This window comes from Phyllobates terribilis, unplaced genomic scaffold (genome assembly GCF_046119375.1).
Source record: "Phyllobates terribilis strain yellow unplaced genomic scaffold, ASM4611937v1 Scaffold_1__5_contigs__length_1240528914, whole genome shotgun sequence".
Taxonomy (NCBI): domain Eukaryota; kingdom Metazoa; phylum Chordata; class Amphibia; order Anura; family Dendrobatidae; genus Phyllobates; species Phyllobates terribilis.
In genome coordinates this window covers 179,337,690-179,356,861 of record NW_027362761.1, presented here as the reverse complement: position 1 = coordinate 179,356,861, position 19,172 = coordinate 179,337,690, and positions in this window count along the sequence as shown.

The following is a 19,172-nucleotide window of genomic DNA, read 5'->3' as shown; positions in this document are numbered from 1 at the left end:
CCCCCTCCCTCCTTTTATCCCCCAATCCCCCTATCCCTAGTTTTATTTTGTTTTTTTTTTGTGCGTCCTGCAGCGGCCGAGCGCTGACCGGTGACTACGTCACTGATCAACGTCCGTGCTTGCTGCTTTTCAGGACGTCAATTCTTCCCCCCCCCACTTTGCACAACCGATCAGCACTCTGACTCGCTACTTTACCCTTTTCTTTCAACTAACCTTTTTTCTTTTCTAGAGGGCTGTCACGTTGTCCGATTGTGCACCGTGCTGGGCCTTGCGGTGCCACAGAAGCCTGTGACACCACAATCGCAGCTCCTGCTCCAGAAGACATCGTATAGAAAACATCGTACAGAAGACATCTTACAGAAGATATCTGAAAGACGATATCTGAAAGACGACATCTGAAAGACAACAACTGTAAGTAGGATTTTTTGATCCGTCCTCATCCACCCCAATCCCCCTCTCCTCTTTCCCCCCCTTCCCATCCCCGTTTCTCCCACCAACTGCTGATCATTACTTGATCAGTACTTGATCGCTCGACTTTTATCCGTTTTTTTTTCCGTGCTTTCTGCAGCGGCTGAGCACTGATTAGTGACCACAGATCACTGATCCACACTCGTGCTCGCTGTTTTACATTCCCCCCACCTTTGCACCACATCCGCGTGCACACCCAGTAGCTGCCGAGAGTTGTTTGGTGACATAGTTCACCGATCCGCACTCGTGCTCGCTGTTTGCACCACCTACAGTAGTTCCTTTTTTTTTTCTCAGAAAAAAAAAGTTCACACCAAGCACACTGACACACACACACTCTAAATAAAGTACTGATACACACGCACCACATACATAAGAAAAAAAATGTCCCGCTCATCCCAAACTCGTTATTCAGCTTAGGAGGCATACGCTTTTCTTGCCTCCGACACTGACAGTGAGGGCGAGGATCCCACATTCCTTTATTTTTCCGACTCCTCGTCATCCTCCTCTTCTTCCTCCTCCTCTTCCTCCTCAGGTGCTGCTGGACCGCCCCGCAGTCGTCGCAGGAGAGAAGATGATCCAGCGCCCCCCACTACTTAACCCATATTGACCTCGACACCCCCCCCAAAAAAATTATGAGCCACTGATTCCTGATTTTGTGGCGGAATCAGGAATCAAGTTTGACACCACCGGCCTCACAAAAATAGACTTTTTCAAAGTCTTTTTCTCTGAGAATTTTATAAACCTCATGGTGGACAAAACTAATTTATAAGCTCATCAATTTTTGGAACAAAACCCCTCTTCATCATTTTTTAACTTGTCTCCTGTAGACGCAGAAGAAATGATGACGTTTTGGGGCCTGGTCCTTCATATGGGGATCCTGAAGAAGCCAGATGTTCGGCAATACTGGAGTGTTGACGTTTTGTATAACACTCCAGTGTTCCGAATGGTCATGATCCAGAGACGCTTTGAGGCCATCCACAAGTTCTTGCATTACAACGATAATGCAAGGTGTCCTGCACGCGATGACCTGAACTTTGATCGTCTTTTCAAAGTTCGGCCGGTCATCGAGCACTTCAACAACAAATTTGCTGAAGTGAATGTGCCCCAAAGGGACATCTGCGTGGATGAGTTCCTAGTTCATTTTAAGGGGCGGCTTGGATTCCGGCAGTACCTGCCCAGTAAGAGGGCCAGGTACGGGATCAAGCTGTATAAACTTTGTGAGTACCTCAGGGTACACTCACAAGTTTAGAGTTTATGAAGGGAAGGACTCCCGGATTGAACCCCCTAAATGCCCCCCTGTTCTGGGAGTGAGTGGAAAAATTGTGTGGGACTTGATGCACCCACTGCTGGATAAAGGTTATCACTTGTACGTAGATAACTTTTATACCAGTGTCCCTCTCTTCAAGTCCTTCTCTGCGCGACGTACCGCTGCCTGCGGTACTGTCCGCAAAAATCAGAGAGGCCTCCCAAAGACGCTAATTGGGCAGCTTCTCGGAAGGGGTGAGAGCAGAGCCTAATGTAGCAACCACCTGTAGGTGGTCAAGAACAAGAACAAGCGGGATGTCCTTCTTTTGACCACCATACATGGTGATGGCAGCACCCTCAGCACTGTACGAGGTTCCACTACACAGGTCGCCAAACCAGGCTTTGTAGTGGGGTACAACAAGTACATGGGGGGAGTTGATCTCACTGATCAAGTCCTCCAGCCTTACAGTGCTTTGAAAAAGGCCAAGTTATGGTATAAGAAGCTGGCCGTGCACATTGTACAGATGGCAATGCAATTCCTTCTGTCACAGTGCGCAGGCCAGACTTCTACGTCATATCTTCACTATCAAGGCCCTGATATTTGGAAGCGGTGACGGAGCGGGCCCCAGTACTTCTGGAACTGAAGGACCTTGAATTGTACCGGGCCAGCATTTCCCGGGGCAGATCCCTCACAGTGGAAAAAAAGGTAAGTCACAAAAGAAGTGCCGAGTGTGTTATAAAAGGGGAACTACTAAATTAATTTCTGACGTAAGACAACCTGATGAACACTACACAATTGACATAGTGTTCGTCAGGTTGTCTGACGTCAGTTGTGTAGTGTTCGTCAGGTTGTCCTACACAACTGACGTATAACTCTACATTATAAGTTCACAAATCGGGTATCAGTTCCAAAAAGGGGGCACTTGTTGGGCATTTCCACTGTTTAGGCACATCAGGGGCTCTGAGAAGGTAACATGACACCCGCGGACCATTCCATCAAAGTCTGCATTCCAAAGTGTCACTCCTTCCCTTCCGAGCCCTGACATGCGCCCAAACAGTAGTTTTCTCCAACATATGGGGTATCAGCGTACTCAGGAGAAATTGCACAACTTATGGGGTACAATTTCTCCTGGTACCCTTGTAAAAATATATATTTTAGCATTTTTGTGGAAAAAATGTTTGTTTTTATTTTCACAAGTCAACATTATAATTTTCTGTGAAGCACCTGGGGGTTCAATGGGCTCACCACAAATCTAGATAAATTCATTGGGGGTCTAGTTTCCAAAAAGTGGGCACTTATTGGGCATTTCCGCTGTTTTGGCACATCAGGGGCTCTGAGAACGTGACATGACGCCCACAGACCATTCCATTAAAGTCTGCATTCCAAAGCGTCACTCCTTCCCTTCCGAGCCCTGACATGCGCCCAAACAGTAGTTTTCTCCAACACATGGGGTATCAGCGTACTCAGGAGAAATTGCACAACAACTTTTGGGGTCCAATTTGTCCTAGTACCCTCGTGAAAATAAAAATATTGCGGCTAAAAGATCGTTTTTGTGGGAAAAAAATGTTTTGTTTTTTTTCACGGCTCTAAGTCATAAACCTTTGCAAAACACTTGGGGGTTCAAAGTGCTCACCACACATCTAAATAAGTTCCCTGAGGGGTCTAGTCTCCAAAATGGGGTCACTTGTTGGGGGTTTCCACTGTTTAGGCACATCAGGAGCTCTCCAAACGCGACATGGGGTCCACTGTGAATTCCAGCAAGTTTTGCATTGAAAACGTCAAATGGCGCTCCTTCCCTTCCGAGTCCTGCCGTGTGCCCAAACAATGGCTTTCCCCCACATATGAAGTTTCAGGGTACTCAGGAGAAATTGCACAACAACTTTTGGGGTCCAATTTCTCCTAGTACCCTCATGAAAATAAAAATATTGCGGATAAAAGATCGCTTTTGTGTAAAAAAAATAAAAAATAATTTTTTTTTTCACGGCTCTACGTCATAAACCTTTGCAAAACACTTGGGGGTTCAAAGTGCTCACCACACATCTAAATAAGTTCCCTGAGGGGTATAGTTTCCAAAATGGGGTCACTTGTTGGGGGTTTCCACTGTTTAGGCACATCAGGGGCTCTCCAAACGCGACATGGGGTCCTCTGTGAATTCCAGCGAGTTTGGCATTGAAAACGTCAAATAGCGCTCCTTCCCTTCCGAGCCCTGTCGTGCGCCCAAACAATGGATTTCTCCTACATATGAGGTATCAGCGTACTCAGGAGAAATTGCACAACAACTTTTGGGATCCAATTTCTCCTGGTACCCTTGTGAAAATAAAAAATTGGGGTCTAAAATAAAATTTTAGTGAAAAAAAAGTTAAAATGTTCATTTTTTCCTTTCACGTTCAATTAATTGGTGTGAAGCACGTGAAGGGTTAATAAACTTCTTGAATGTGGTTTTGAGCACCTTGAGGGGTGTAGTTTTTAGAATGGTGTCACTTTTGGGTATTTTCTGTCATAGAAGTGACTTCAAGTGTGATGTGGTCCCTAAAACAAAATGGTTTTGTAAATGTCGTTGTGAAAATGAGAAATCGCTGGTCAACTTTTAACCCTTATAGCTCCCTAACAAAAAAAAAATTTGGTTCCAAAATTGTGCTGATGTAAAGTAGACATGTGGGAAATGTTGTTTATTAACTATTTTGTGTGACATATCTCTCTGATTTAAGGGCATGAAAATTCAAATTTTAAAAATTGTGAGATTTTCAAAATTTTCGCCATATTTCCGTTTTTTTCACAAATAAACACAAGTGATATCGAAGAAATTTTAACACAATCATGAAGTACAATATGTCACGAAAAAAACAATCTCAGAATCAGGGGGATCCGTTGAAGCGTTCCAGGGTAGTTACCTTATAAAGTGACAGTGGTCAGAATTGTAAAAATTGGCCTGGTCATTAACGTGCAAACCACCCTCGGGGGTAAAGGGGTTAATGAGAAAAAAAAAAATGAACTTTTTAGAATTTACCAAATGGCTGCAATGAAACAAAGAGTGAAAAATTAAAGGGGTCTGAATACTTTCCGTACCCACTATAACTTAGCTGAGTGCTATCCGGTGTTTTATCGGCTAGCACTCGGACTAATGTTATAATATGGGGCAGTGCAGATCTGTTGCTTTTCTTTCATGCAGTTTCGGCATGAGCAAAACAATGCAGCATGCTTCAAGTGGCTCTACAAATCAGAACATGTGCACACTTTCAAGTCTATGGGTGCATGTAAAACATCAGATTGAACTTTGTTGTCATCCGAGTGTAGTCCAATTTAGGCAAATACATACAATGGAGAAGATGGAGAAGTTAAGTTCTCTGTCTTTTCCGCACCTGTGATACAATTCTCTTATGCGAGAGAATCGGATCACAGTACACTAACACTCGGCTCAAACACTAATCAGAGATTGACCTGAGTATCTTTAGCATAATTTATCCGATTCTCTCGAAAGGGAGAATCATGGCTCGTGTGAGCAAGCCCTGTGAATAATAATCCACAGATTCAAGTGATAGAGAGGTGCAGAACCTACAGATTGTATGTGATAGTGAATTGATTAATCCATAATATACTTCAGTACAGCACATTAACAGTTCCATTTCTTTTTTCATTCTTAACCCCTTTCCGACCAGGTCAGTAATAGTACGAGCCTGGTCGGAAAGGCCGGTTCAGCGGGGGCTCCGGCGCTGAGCCCGCACTGAACCGGGCACATGTCAGCTGATTATTACAGCTGACATGTGCCCGCAACAGTCGCGGGTGGAATCGCGATCCACCCGCGGCTGTTAACATGTCAGAGATTGACAGCGGCATTTAACTCGAGCTTCCAGGAAGCGCGTCCTAAGCTCCGCCCATCGATGACCCCGTCACGTGATCGTGGGTCATCGATGCGTGGGCATGACAACCCAGGGTCTGCTGCAGACGCCTGTGGTTGTCATGTCTCAATTGCTAGTGGTCGACGCTCATAGCACATGAGCATTTCTGCTGCATACAAGCGATCTGCTCATCGCTTGTATGCAGTAGAAGCAATCAGACAACTGCTGCTTCTAGTCTCCTATGGAGACTATTGAAGCATGCAGTAAGTGTTAAAAAAAAATATGTTTTTAGAAATATTAAAAAAATATAAAAAGTTTAAATCACCCCCCTTTCGCCCCATTCAAAATAAAATAAAAAACAAAACACATACACAGATTTGGTATTGCCGCATTCAGAATCGCCCGATCTATCAATATAAAAGAAGACTTAATCCGATCCGTAAATGGCGTAACGAGAAAAAAATTCTAAACGCAAGATTTACTTTTTTTGGTCGCTGCAACATTGCAATAAAATGCAATAACGGACGATCAAAACATCGGATCTACCCCAAAATAAATAAACGTCTGCTTGGCTCGCAAAAAATAAGCCCTCACCCGGCCCCAGATACCGAAAAATGGAGACACTATGGGTCTTGGAAAATGGCGTCATTTTTTTTTTTTTTTTTTTTTTAGCAAACTTTGGATTTTTTTTTCACCACTTAAATAAAAAAGAACCTGTACATGTTTGGTGTTTACGAACTCGTAATGACCTAGAGAATAATGATGGCAGGTCAGTTTTAGCAATCAGTGAACGTCGTAAAAAAAGTTCCCAAAAAGCAACTGTGGAATTGCACTTTTTTTGCAATTTCACCGCATTTGGAAATTTTTTTCCCGTTTTCCAGCACACGTTATAGTAAAACCAGTGATGGCGTGTAAAAGTACAACTCGTCCCGCAAAAAATAAGCCCTCACACGGCCATATTGACCAAAAAATAAAAAAGTTCTGGCTCTGGGAAGAAGGGGAGCAAAAAATTAAAACACAAAAACAGAAAGACCCATGGTCGTTAAGGGGTTAATATACTACAAACAAGAAGGGCAGTTTAAGTCTCCTCAGTACTAATACTGAAACCAAGGCTTGTCTGAGAAAGTGTATTTTCTCATTTGTAAGACTGACAAGCCATAGGCAATTTTTTTTCCATTTCTTTTTGTAAGGCTGGATTTACACATCCAAAAGAAATGGACCTATTTTTTTTTCTTGGGTGTCATCTTAGTTGATCAGAGTTGCTTCTGTTTTTTTTCTCTTCCATTTTCTTTCACTAAGTAACAGATCCATGAGATATGGATGCAAAATGGAAGCAAAAGAGTCCGAGTGCTGTCTGAAAAAACAATGAGACAGTACTTGGACTAGTCACAAGTAGTGTTGAGCGATGTTCGTGGGCGGAGCCGATTTTTAGGCGCAAACAAGCCTTTGGAACCCCAAACAAGAACCAGAATTTGAAATGCCGAACAAATTCGCTCAACACTAGTCACAAGGATGCATGAATGTAGCCTAAGGGTATGTGCCCACGTAGCGTTTTTCAAGCGTATATGCTGTGGAATTTCCGCAGCGTAAATGCTTGTGAAACGCTAGTTAATCTGCCCCCCATGGTCCCCAGGGGGATTCCGCAAGTTCAATGCCCATGGTGCAGATTTTTCCGCAGCGTTTTTGATGCACGGAAAAATCCACAGCATGTCCATTAATTTTGCGTTTCCGCAAGCGGAATTGCCTTTGCAATGCAATAAAAACGCAAGGCAATTCCACATGTGGAAATCGCGCGATAAACACGTGCGGAATTCCGCATGCGTTTTTCCGGGAGAGGACATGCAGAAATTAAGCAGAAATTTTCTGCTTCATTTCCGCAACATGGGCACATAGCCTAAAAGTGGCCTGTTGTAGATGCCGGCTTTTGAGACCTGTACCTACCTAGCTTTTCTTGTTATATCCTTTTTTGGGAAAGAGTGATGTTATTTAAGAAAAGTAGTTTACGTTTTACCAGTACACCAAACTACAAGGCTGCATGCTGCTGCTGCATAGTCCCTTCCAGGTTTGTACCTACCTAGCAATGTAGCTTTTTTGTTAGAGCTTTTTTGTCACTTTTTTGTCAGCTTTTTTTTGGGACAGAGGTTCACTTTCCCAGAGGCAGGCTCTTGGGGAGATCTATGTTCTGTCCTTAGATATTAATACCTCAGTAACATAATAAGTAAAACAAGGATTTCTCTGGAATGAGACATCAGGTCGTAGTTATTTAATTTGATTAAACTTTCTATGACCTGTATGCCCTTACAGATGGCTTAGGAGGACTGATCCTTCTGAAAGATTCCCTTTAACTGTGCAGGTCTGTTTGGCGTACCTGTTTTAAGTTTGCCAATTGGAGTCACATATGCGCCACACATAGCATTTCTGTTAATTCTATATTTTTCCAGGTTTTGGAAGTGTATGTCCAAAATATATGGTAAACAGAAAAGTTGCACTGGCAACGGATGTGGTATTGTGAGAGAAAAATACCAAAACCATAGCTAAAAATGTGCGAGTTGCTACCAAAAACAGGACCACTAACATTTGACACTGATGCCATAACACTTAATGGCTTACATAAATCTTTCAAACACTGCAGGCTTTGCAATATAAAAATAAGTCATGGACATCCAGGCTTGTATAGACTAAGAACTACAGTACTCCATCAGCACATGAAGTGACATTGTTATGACTGCACAAGCACATACACAAGGGTAGAGTACAAACCAAGGAGACAAATACCTAAACCTGACAGATCCCTGCTCAGAATGGTAAAATCCCTACTCTGACCCTGGTCTGTGACTACCTGACCACAGAGGTTGGCCCCCTAAGATAACACAATGACGCCCCCACTCAACGGCGACTCACCCTGAATGTGCCCAACAGCTCCTAGTATAACTATGCTTGTGTAGCAACTCACTTGGGGAAATGGGTTATATGTACAATAAAAAATGCAACTGACCCTGCCGGTTCCTGTACAGACAAGATGACCTGACTCCGGAGTCACTAATAGTACCTGCGGGTGCAGAGAGACTTAACTACAGACTAGGAGACGGCAACTGTCGCCTAAAAGACTGACGAGTTGCTTCACGTTCCTCCTAAAGAACCGGTGGGCAGAGCAGAGTGTGAATTACTGGTCTTCAGCCTCTTGATAAAAAAGGCTTTGGTCGCATGGTGGATTTTTGGCATGTTGTCAGAGCTCAAGTTGCAGTTCAAGTGAAGGTCTGGGGTGCTGGGTTTCTTTTTATACACACCCACTAATAAACTGATCATTTACTGAGCACTGTTGAGGATGTAAACTAGGATTGGGGGCATTATATGACCAGGCGACAAAACTTTTGTCTTGCCAATATCCGACCATTCTGTGTTCATTAAATGATCAATATTTCAGCATTGATGCCAATTTATTTTCTTAACCTAAACCAAATTTTGGAGGGTTTCAGCTTTCAAAAGAGTAATTTATAAAACCAATGGATGAATTTAACGTCAGGTTATAAGCTTTTATTTACATAACAAGGATAAGCGACATAACTTCTGTGAGGGAGTGTACCTAGTTGAGCTACAAATGGTCTTATCGCCCGACATGTCATTAAGGCTGGACATCACTGGGGCTGACCATCTGACCAGTGCGAGCCCCCAGCTGTCTGCATTACCTTGGCTGATTATTAGTGTTGAGCGAGTATGTTCTGTTAACCCTTTCGCCGAGTATGCTCGGGCCGAGCTCCGAGTATTTATAGCTGCTCGGTGATATGCTTGAATCACTCCCGTGTGCATGATTTGCGACTGTTTGACAGTTTTATTACATAGGAGGAATGTCTATTTCTTACACATTCCTCACATGTAATAAAGCTGCCAAACAGTTGCAAATCATGCACACGGGAGCAATTTAAACATATCACAGAGCACGCTGTCAATACTCGGAGCTTGGCCCGAGCGTACTCGGAACAGAACATACTCACTCAACACTACTGATTATCAATAATAGAGAGGACCCCACATCGGTTTTTTTTTTCTTTTATTAGGGTAAACAAGGCTAAACACCTTTAAGTGCCACATGAAAAGGGTGCAAAGTGTATTATATGCAGAGGGCGTTTGACATATAGCTACAGGACATCTATTCTATTTATCTTATTACACCACTGCTCCTATAGAAGTGGACAGAGCAAGGTTACACATTTCTAAGGGAGCAGTGGTGTAATATGTGACCCCGCTCTGTCTACTTCTATGGGAGTAGTAATATAATGTACAGAGTGGGGTCACACATTGCCCACTTCTATGGGAGCAGTGGTGTAAAGCGGGGTCAGTTAATATAATGTACTCCCCATAGGCCTCCATACAGTATAATGCACTCCCCATAGGCCGCTACACTGTGTTCCAAATTATTATGCAAATAATATTTTCTCAGATTTTCCCAAATTACCTATATGAATTGCAGTCATTGTAATTTTCCAGTCAAATAACTATTAGAGTACAATTGAAAGGTTTTTGTACAAACTGCCTATGATAACAGTATATTTTTAAAAAAAATAAAAAACTCAAACTACACTCAAAATGCATGTTCCAAATTATTATGCACAGCAGAGTTTTCAACCTTTTCATTTTAATAAAGAACAAAAAAAATGGTCATTTTTGAAATTATAAGCATTAGCAGGTTATTACAAACTGAAATCAAACAGTTTTCAACTCAAAACTTTATTCTAGGTGATGTTACATTTGCACATAGGACCCCTTGTTCGAAAGGAGCTTCTGAACTCTCTCGTCCATTGAATTTGTCAGGTTTTGGATGGTTTCTGCTTCAATTGTTTTGCACGAGGACAGAATACCCTCCCAGAGCTGTTGCTTAGATGTGAACTGCCACCCGCCATCATAGACACTCCTTTTGATGATGCTCCAGAGGTTCTGAATGGGGTAGAGGTCAGGGGAGCATGGGGGGGGGTCACACCATAAGTTTGTCCCCTTTTATGCCCATATCAGCCAGAGATGCAGATGTGTTATGTGCAACATGAGACCGGGCATTTTTTAGTAGACAGTATAATTCATGGTTCCATTTACCACAGCAAGTCTTCCAGGTCCTGAAGCAGCAAATCAGCCCCAAACCAACACCATATTTTACTGTTGGTATGATGTTCCTTTTCTGAAATGCTGTGTTACTTCTACGCCAGATGTAATGGGACATACACCTTCCAGAAAGTTCAACTTTTGTCTCATCAGTCAACAGAGTATTCTCCCTAAAGTCTTGGAGATCATGATGTTTTCTGGCAAAATTGAGAAGAGCCTTTATGTTCTTTATTGCTCAGCAGTTGTTTTAGTCTTTGAACCAGAGCTGTGGAGTCGGTGTCCATTTTGGTGGAGTCAGTATAAAATAGACCGGCTCCTAAGATATATAATAAATTTGTATAGTAGTTCAATGCAGGATGTGCTGTAAACTTTTCCATAAGAATTTGAGTTATGAAATGTCTGTTCTAGTCCTGATCTAAGGATCTTGGCTTTTAATGGAGAGTAATCTGTGCCGCACTTTATGCACATGCTCAGTAGTGAGGCAGTGCTGTGGAGTCGGAGAGTCGGAGTCAGAAGTCAGGGAAATTGAGAAGTCGGAGTCGAAGGTTTGGCCAACTGACTTCACAGCCCTACTTGGAACTCTGCCATGCATGCGATTTTTGCCCAGACTCTTTCGTATGGTGGAGTCATGAACACTGACCTTAACTAAAGCAAGTGAGGCCTGCAGTTGTTTGGATGTTGCCATGGGATCTTTTGTGATCTCATGGAGGAGTAGTTGCTGCACTCTTGAGGTAATTTTGGTTGGCCGGCCACTCCTGGGAAGGTTAATCACTGTTCCATGTTTTCGCCATTTGTGGATAATGGCTCTCACTGTGGTTCGCTGAAGTCCCAAAGCTTTAGAAATGGCTTTATAACCTTTTCCAGATTGATGGATCTCAATTATTTTGTTTCTCATTTGTTCCTGAATTTCTTTGGATCGCAGCATGATGTTTAGCTTTTGAGGATCTTTTTGTTTACTTCACTTTGTCAGGCAGGTCCTATTTCAATCTATATCATATAATGCCACGACACTGAAAACCTGCACGTGAAACACACACGAACTTTAGTGCAGCAAAGAGTCTGTAAAAGAAAACAGGCCAATGTTTTGGTCAGAATGACCTTCATCAGGTCCCACAAAAAACACATAAAATAGCAAAAATCAATAAATCTACATAATATAAAAAATGCTATTGCCAAGGGTTAATCTGAGCAAAAGGTACAAAAATAAAATTAATAAAAAAAGGACCAAAAGAAAGTAAGTTATACATAGTGTGATGAGAAAAGTCAAAGTATAAAAGGGAAAAAATGAACACACCGGTGCATCTCACTAAATATCATCAAAAAGTTAATTTCATTTCTTCAATACAAAGTGAAACTCATATTATATAGAGTCATTACAAACAGAGTGATCTATTTCAAGTGTTTATCTCTGTTAATGTTGATGATTGTGGCTTACAGCCAATCAAAACACAAAAGTCATTATCTCAGTAAATTAGAATACTTCATAACACCAGCTTGAAAAATGATTTTAAAATACGATGTATGTTCAGTAAATGCTCTCAATACTTGGTCGGGGCTCCTTTTGCATCAATAACTGCATCAATGCGGCGTGGCATGGAGGCGATCAGCCTGTGGCACTGCTGAGGGGTTATGGAAGCCCAGGTTGCTTTGATAGTAGCCTTCTTCTCGTCTGCATTGTTGGGTCTGGTGTCTCATCTTCCTCTTGACAATACCCCATAGATTCTCTATGGGGTTAAGGTCAGGCGAGTTTGCTGGCCAATCAAGCACAGTGATTCTGCTGTTTTTAAACCAGGTATTGGTACTTTTGGCAGTGTGGACAGGTGCCAAGTCCTGCTGGAGAATGAAATTTCCATCTCCAAAAAGCTTGTCAGTTAGGGAAGCATGAAGTGCTCTAAAATTTCCTGATAGACGACTGCGCCGACTTTTGTCTTGATAAAACACAGTGGACCTACACCAGCAGATGACATGGCTCCCCACACCATCACTGATTGTGAAAACTTCACACTAGACCTCAAGCAGCTTGGATTGTGTGCCTCTCCACTCTTCCTCCAGACTCTGGGACCTTGATTTCCAAATGAAAATTGAAACTCTGGGACTTTGAGGAGTGTGTCAATGACTGCCTTCTGGACATCTGTCAAGTGAGCAGTCTTCCCCATGATTGTGGAGCCTACTGAAACGGACTAAGTGACCCTTTTTAAAGGTTAGGAAGCCTTTGCAGGTGTTTTTTGCTACTTATTCTAATTTACTGAGATAATGACTTTTGTGTTTTCATTGGTTGTAAGCCATAATCATCAACATTAACAGAGATAAACACCTGAAATAGATCACTGTTTGTAATGGCTCTATATATGAGTTTCACTTTTTGAATTGAAGAACTGAAATAAAATTAACTTTTTGATGATATTATAATTTAGCGAGATGCACCTGTATGTGTGCAACAAAGGAAGAAAACACAAACAAGAGGAGAAAAGGAAACAGAGCCACATAGCACACAAAGCAGAATCATAAAAATACGTGGGGTACATAAAACATATTAGAAGACAAGACACATGGAAAAAAAACATATAAAAAGGCCCATAGTACATAAAGCAGGATACATAAAAGGGGGGTAGCTAATAGGACTTATGAAGATATAGAGGATTATGTATAGCAGGAGGATTATGTGAACCCATATGGATAAGAACAGGAATGGAAAATGGGCTGATAAGGTTCTATAGAAGCAGGATGTTCTATAAAGACAGGTTACATAAGCAAAGTATATAACAGAACACAGAGGAAAAAATAAGTCACACCATAGCAAAGTTGTAATATAAAGAAATATCATTATATTATACAAAATAACTTAAGCGGAATATATAGAAAATGCCTATATATAAAAGAAGGTCAATGAACTCACACTTACCCTTGAAAAGGGCAGAAAAAAAATCTGCTGGTTGTGCAGCATCCAGCAGCTTGTGGCTTTAAACAGACAGCATGTACAATGGAAACAGGATGTGTGGCAAAAGAAACACTGTGCACTGGACGGAAGTGGGGCATGGGGGGCGGAAATGGTGTCACACCATAGAAAAGCATGAATCAATGTGTGGCAAAAATAGAATACAGGAAGTAGGAGGAGTAAAAGGACGGAAGTGGGGCAAACCACAAAATGAATAGCAATACCAAGGAATAAAAGTAAAACAATGAAAAGAAATAGATAAGAAAAGACAACAGGTAAAAAAAACTAGGTCACAAGGAAAAGAGATCTTTTATTATACACACCCAGCATAGTACATATGAAATCTAGTAACTCAAATTAGAAGCACATGACAAATGCATATGTAAGATACATACTGCAACCTATATATGAAATAACGCATATGTAAAATACATTTGACATAGTGCTTAGACAACCCAGATGTCAAACATATATGGAAACATATAAAATGTGTAAAGTTACTATGCAATTAGACTAACACTAAGAGCATCTCACACTTAATAGCAGTTTCCATTAGGAACTATAAATAAGAATTATGCATCCCGCTGGTGGATAAGTCCATAAGAGCAACCCACAGGAATAACTCCAATAGTTATATTAGATCAAATTATAGAATAAAAGAAGAAGAAGAAAACTAGCTGCTAATAAATAGATATATGATGTAACAGAAAAAAACAGTCATATTCCCTATTGAGGCCTCTAGGGGTCAGGGTCTGCAATTTGTGGATCCAAAAAAATTCACACAATTTTAATTAATATATCCGATTACCTCCACGACGAGAGGGTAAGACTTGTTCCAAAACCTGATAGCGATAGGTCCTATTTAAGTGATTTCTTGATTGAGAACAGGTGTGGCAGTAATCAGGCCTGTGTGTGGAAATTGAACTCAGCTTCCCAAAGATGTGATAAACCACAGTTAATTTATGTTTTAAGGGTGGGGGCAATCACTTTTTCACACAGGTCCCTGTAGGTTTAGATTTCTTTTTCCCTTACTAATAAAGACCTTCATTTAAAAACTGCATTTTGTGTTTACTTGTGTTATATTTGTCTAATGTTTAAATTTGTTTTGTGATCTGAAACATTTAAGGTGACAAACATGCAAAAGAATAAGAAATCAGGAAGGGGGCAAAGACTTTTTCACACCACTGTAGTATAATTTCCCCATAAAAAATATATGTATATACAATACTCACGTCTCCTCCTTGTTCCCTTACTGCTCCAGTCTCTGCAGCCAGCGCCCGCACATCTCAGCACAGCGGTGCCATGTAGTGCCGTCATTGCGCCCGCTGTCAGGGTCTGCGTCAGTGACATCAGCTGTCAGTGCGTCAGTGACATCAGATGTCATTGCGTCAGTGACATCAGATGTCAGTGTGTCAGTGACAATACAGTTGAACTTGGGATGATGGTGTGGGGCAGGGGGTCTGGTGATTCCTCCCCAGCTCACGGGCCCCACCGCAGCCGCGTTGCAGTTCCGGGAGATCATGTCTCCCTGCTCTGCTGCAGAGTTTAACTGTATCAGCGCAGACTGATACAATTTCCAGTAGCGTAGCTCTGGATGGGTCCCTCAGAGAGTGGGGCCCGGCGCAACCACCCCCTCTACCACCCTGGTAGCTACACTACTGCGTGTCACACATTACACGACTGCTCTCATAGAAGTGGACGGAGCGGGGTCACACATTTCATACATTAGATACTGCGTATCTAATCCCATCCTGTGTGATACACTGCGCTGAGCTCAATATCTAATCCCATCATGTGATAAACTACACTTAGCCCTTTATCTAATCCCAACATGTGTTACTCTAAGCGTATATAATCGCGCACGTGATACACTCCACATATCTAACCCCAGCTTATGATAGTGAGCAGCACTAACAGAACGTGCGCTGCCAGCATTCCTTGGTGACACTGTCTACTTGTCAGTATCACTGACAGTCACCAACAAAATTGCTTTGCACTGTAATCCTAAACTTCATCCTTTCTTATCTTTTTGCAAACACTCAGAACAAGCAAAGGAGTTAAGTCACACCCATGAAAGCAGATTCAGCTCACATTTACTCCAGTCCTAATGTGAGCTAGTTGTACACTAGGTTTTCATGGAAAATTTCAACAGCTGCTCCCCCTAGTGTTTAAAAGTGGAAGTACTAAACCTTTTTAAATTATTTTTCATATTTTACTTCATTAAAAACAAATTATATATTTTTTAAAAAAAAGTAAAAAAACATTAGTACTTTACATTTTTTCAATTGTAGAAAAAAAATTCATGGCACCTTCCCTTTAAACATCTCCTAAATATTCCTGTAAACTGATACCTTGATAAAAAGGCACAAACCTCAAGACATAAAGACATCCACTTTAGTGCAAAGCCTCCTAAAACACACAAAATCACGTAAAGGGAACATAGCCAAATAAGGAACAACCCTTAAAAACACCTACCTGCCTCTTTCGAACTGATCTGTCCTTGATTTTCAAATCCAAAATTACAACCCTCTACTTGTGGCAACCACATCCTTAGCCAAAAGTCCTCCAACTTTTTTTCTGGTAGGAGCAACCAACTCACCTACCTTTAAAGCCCCAAAAAAGGCCAACGAAAAAGCCAATTGAGAGAGCTTTGCCTCAAAATCAGAACTGCACACTGACAACAATTCCTTACCCAAATAATTAAGTAACTCAAAGGAAACGGAATGCCTCCCATCTCTCTGCAATCCACCCCTGTGAAAAGCCCTAATGGCCTGTTTCACCAAAAAATTTATTGTTAAATCCCTGCGACTACGCAACTAAAAACCAAAAGTCAACCCAGAGATTAAACAATTTACCTTTGACACAGACCACTTTTTGGACGCTCTCTCACTTAACCAAAACAGCAATACTCCTACCTGATCATCCTCCGACAGTACATGACCAAACAATCCTATCAAATACTCCCAAAGATGCCAGACCGACTGATATGCTGACCGTGTGCCAACAGAGAGGGACGCCCTAATCAAAAGGTTTGGCTGTTCGAAAACCAAGGTCCATAACTGAAGAGGGGAGTCAAACCCTTTGGCATCCATGTTCGGAGCCAGCAACCGAAACCGATCCCACAAAAAATGAGAGAGGTAATCGGCAATCGAATTCTGAACGCCCAGGACGTGTGACGCTGTGATTGAAGCATTTAACAATTGTAGCATCCCTCACCGCCGCGGTCCTGGTCCGGCGTCTTACTGCTCCCCTGCTGCTGTGGCGCGCAGCTTCCCGGGCACTGTGCTTAGGGAGCGTGCGTGCTCCCTCCCTCTTAAAGGGGCCGCACGCGCCGTCCTAAAAAGTCGCAGGACAATGGCAAGAGGACTTCTCCTATATAAGGCACCTCCTCCAAAATGGAGATGCCTGTGCAAGGTTGTTGTTCTGTGTGCTAACACTTGCTTCAGCCCTCAGGTTCCACTGCCTGTCAGTCCTGCCTGCCAGTCTGTCTAACAGTCCAGCCCGCCAATCTGTCTACAGTCCAGCCCACCAGTCTGTCTATAGTTCTGCCCGCCAGTCTGCCAGTTACCTGCCATGCCCGCCAGCCTGCCTACCCGAAGCACCTGCCAGTTACCTGCCGTGCCTGCCAGCCCGCCAACCCGGAGGACCTGCCAAGTAACCTGTCGTGCCCACCAGCTTGCCTTCCTGGAGCACCTGCCAAGTAACCTGTCATACCCGCCTGCTTGCCTTCCCGGAGCGCCTGTCTGGCTATCAGCCGTACCTGCCTGCTTATCTACCCGGACCACCCGCCAGACTGCCTGCCGAGCTCATCCGCTGTACCGGTCAGCTCCTCTCATCTGACCCATGGGAGTCACCTGCTCTCACATAAGGTCAGTCCCAGAGTGGCACCTGGCTCACCTGCCCGGTCCCTCCCTGGTTCATGGAGTCAACTAAGCCTCCGTGTGACCTGGGTTGGGCCGAGTAGGCACTTAGTCACGCCGCTCTTGTCCCTCCTTGCACCGAAGCACAGAGGTTCCACCGCCCGGACCCCTAACAACAATAAACATTCCAACACCAGTCGCCAAAGGATCCCCACCACCACGGGGGAAGATGCCATCAGACGGTTAATTGCCAACACTACCTCCATGTTATCGCAATTAAAACAAATACTTTTATTCCGAAAATGCTCCCTCCACAATGACACCGCTACGTGTATAGGAAAATTCTTACAGTTTTGACTAGACCCGCCGATCGTCATATATCCGGCCACGCGTCAGAGCACCAATGCCCTTGAAAATAAGCCCCAAAACCAAAACTGCTGGCTGCGTCTGTAAGCAAATGAAGCTCAAAATTATCCACTAACTCTTCCATCAGCAATGAGCAACCATTGTAGCATTCCAAGAAATTCCCCTACACTGCTAAATCCTCCTTGTGCTTGCCGTACGTAATGATGGGGAGCCTTGACTAGAGATGAGCGGTGTTCGAATCGAACTGTTCGCCAATCTCAAATTCGAGCTGTTTTGGGCGGTGTTCGAGCCGTTCGGCGAACCCGAACGATTTAAAAAAATCCGGCTGTTCGAGGTTATGTTCGATAACTGTTCGTGCACCCAAATCGTAACTGGATTTTTTCTCAGTAATGCTGATAATCAATGTTAATACACAGTTTGAGTGTACAGCAGGTCGGGGGGAGGGGCACGGGATGGATCTCTGCAGAAATAATGAAGATCTCCATTTTTTTTTCTCTTTCCCGCATTTACAGTGGCGAGGTGCAGTCTGTCAGCCTATCAGCAGCGCACACACGGAGCGAAGTGCTTTTTTTCACACAAGCAAGGGCATGTGTCATTGGCTGTGTATGTCACATGTCCTTGCCCTATAAGACCCAGCCATTTTCCCCGTCGCCACCATTTTCTCACTGCTGCAGCTGAGTGTTAGACGGCACTGATGCTGCTGTTAGCACTATATTGTGTAACTGAATTGCAAGCGAATTTTCTCTTAAATAGACAGAAAGGTTTAGGGAGTAGGGACTAGTTTGTAATTGCAGCCCTTTTGAGGGCTAGGTTACAGCAGTTCCTAGCACTTTTAGCAGGCAGGTCTGTGCTCTTAAATCGACAGATAGGTTGGGAGTAGTGACTAGTTGTAATTCCAGCCCTTTTGAGGGCTAGGTTACATCAGTTCCTATCACTTTTTGCCAGGCAGGTCTGTTTTAGTGCTGTGCAAGTGTTTTTCAAAGCATTTGGCTAAATCTAGCTAAGCAAATCCTTTTGGGCCTCTTGCAGTGTGTGTTAGTCCGTGGAGTAGCCTATCTGTGTTGCAAGCTACACCACCTGTGTATGTAATACAAATTTTTTACTGCACCTAGCCAAGTAAAACCTTTTGGGCCTGTAGCAGTGTGTGGTACTCAATCTATTAGGCCATCTATACCAAGCTCCACCAGCTTTGAAATTAATAATAATTTTTAGCTGCATCTTGCCTGGAAAATAATTTTGGGCATAGTAGCAGTGTGTGGTACTTATTGTATTAGGCCATCTATACCAAGCTCCACCAGCTTTGAAATTAATAATAATTTTTAGCTGCATCTTGCCTGTAAAATAATTTTGGGCATATTAGCAGTGTGTGG